The sequence below is a fragment of the Molothrus aeneus genome, chromosome 25 (assembly GCF_037042795.1).
Source record: "Molothrus aeneus isolate 106 chromosome 25, BPBGC_Maene_1.0, whole genome shotgun sequence".
Taxonomy (NCBI): domain Eukaryota; kingdom Metazoa; phylum Chordata; class Aves; order Passeriformes; family Icteridae; genus Molothrus; species Molothrus aeneus.
This window is the reverse complement of record NC_089670.1, coordinates 3,157,501-3,159,663: the sequence shown is the minus strand read 5'-3', so window position 1 is coordinate 3,159,663 and position 2,163 is coordinate 3,157,501. Positions and strand designations below refer to the sequence as shown.

Here is a 2,163-nt window from a genome sequence, read left to right as displayed (position 1 = left end):
GCGGATGCTGCTGAAGTAAGAGCGTCGATGTTTCCTTGGTTGTTTTACTTTAGCGGTGCTTGGAAAGAGCAGAAACCTCGCATGAGCTGCTGTAGGGTGAGGCAGGGTTTGTGGGAGAGCCCCAGTGGACACAGTTGGACCGCGATGGGTGAGGCGGACGTGGCCCCTTGCATGAGGGGGTCGGGGAGGGCAGGGGAGCCCTGGGGGCTCTCCCCAGGCTCGGGCAGCTCCTGCAGAGGCCAGGAAACCTCTGGGTTCTCGATGGCAGCACTTGGGGCAGCAGTGACACAAAGAGCTGGTGCTGTGCCCCAGCTCTGGCACAATGACAGCACGGCTGGGGTTGGAAGGAGCCTCTGGAGATCGCTCAGTCCAACTCCTGCTGACACCTCGAACGCGTCCAGGTGGATTTGGAAAGGCTGCAGGGAGGTTTTGCCCATTTTAGGAGCCCTCTAAACACAGAGAGTTTAGTTTAGTTTAGGAAGGAGATGTTGTTCATTCTGCACATGATGCAAGGTGGACGTTTCCACACATCAAGCACACCAAAGCTTTTAGCTATATACATTTTAGCAAAGACATTAGCGTTCACTGGCTACAAGTTACATCGTTCTCTTAGTAATTAGCATTCTGTCTTCTATTGATTAATGATCCACTTCTCATGCTAATACGTCTGCATACTCAGTCTTTCCTTCTTGTAGGTGGGTTTCTTGTGTCTGGTTGCAGATTCCACCTGCCAGAATTCCCTTTTACCCAGCTGGAGCTGATTTCAGCTTAGCTGCTGAGTTGGCTTCGTTTGTTTCTTCCTTAACATTGGGAGTTCTTGCCAGATGGCCCCTAAATTCTGAATTCTTTGTGTCCACTGCCAGTGGGCATCCTTTTTTCTCAGACCTTGTTAACCTCTGCTAGGTCTGAGGTCATTAAAGCATTATCAAGCCCTAGATTTTTATAAGGCAATTTCACCAACAAATAACTTGTTTTTTCTAACACCTGGACATCACTTATATTTGCAAAGCAGAAATATCAGTGATAATCTTACAGGTCCAACATTGATGTCATGAGTTTTCTGAATTGTATATCAGCTGAAGGCTTGGGTTTGAAAATCTGTTGTTTGGGGAGGAAAGTTTCTAATTCACTTGAAATAAAGAGTAATTTTCCTGTTGTGGACAAATAGGCTGCATTTGGAAAATCTTTCATATTTCAGTCAAACATCATTCACATGGGAAAGCTGTTCCTGTTCAATCCATTAGAGCAACTGCTTATGTCAGGCAGGATGGGTGAAGTGCAGATATCTGTAGTTTAGCTTAACTTCTTAAATTATTCTAAGTCAGTGTGTAACTTCATCTACAAATTATATTTGGTCCTCTCTCAGTTGCACAGGAATGTCCTTCCTGGATGAAATCCTCAAATTTTGACTTTTTTCCAAACATGAATCTATTCTGGAGTGTTTGCTCAGGGCCAGGACATGATAGAAGTTTATTTAGCTGTTCTCAACACTATTCTGGCAAATTGAGATTTTGACCAGTGACTTTCATAACATTCCAGAGTGAAGATAGGGATAAAATCCCTAAAACACCCCAGAGTCCACAGTACAGACATTTAAGTGTAAGTACTGGAAAACACCAGCTGATGTGCAGTTTCTGTGTAAGAGTGTTAATGGGAAAGGCAGTGAGGAACTGCAAGAATGAATTGGCCTGCTTGTGAATCACAAGGTACCAGCTGCTGGATTTGGATGAGAAATAGGAAGTAATAAGTATCACGTGTGCTCAACCCAAACAAGCAGCTGACTGAGTCTTTTGGGAAGAAATTTCTGTCTAATTAGCTGTCAATCAGTTTTTAGGAGCAACTGGTTTCTCTGGAAACCAAATGTTAAGCTGTTTTGATTGATAAAAGACAAAAGGTTTCTTGTGTCTAGAGCAGAGTGAAATAAGCAAGAAATTCATCTCCACTCAGCATAAACCACAAAGCAAATGATTTATTATTGTGTTACTTACTGCAAAAATATCAGCAACTCTCTACTCCTGCAGTTCTTCAAAGGTCTCACTAGGATAACCTGATATGACTTAATTTAATTATGAAGTTACAGAGAAAATTTTTTTCAGCCATGGGAAATATCACATACAAACACAATCAAAATAAATATGGCAAGGATCCTTATGAGCTTCTGCT

The 2,163-nt window shown here is 42.8% G+C and overlaps 1 long non-coding RNA gene across 1 annotated transcript in view; it reads left to right on the top strand.

Moving 5' to 3' along the window:
• The window catches only part of LOC136566533 (uncharacterized), a 5,864-nt gene continuing 3,701 nt past the window's right edge, over positions 1-2,163 (top strand). The window contains exons 1-2 of the long non-coding RNA XR_010785037.1: positions 1-15; positions 1,540-1,599. This is a non-coding gene — a long non-coding RNA (uncharacterized lncRNA). The remainder of the gene's footprint in view (positions 16-1,539; positions 1,600-2,163) is intronic.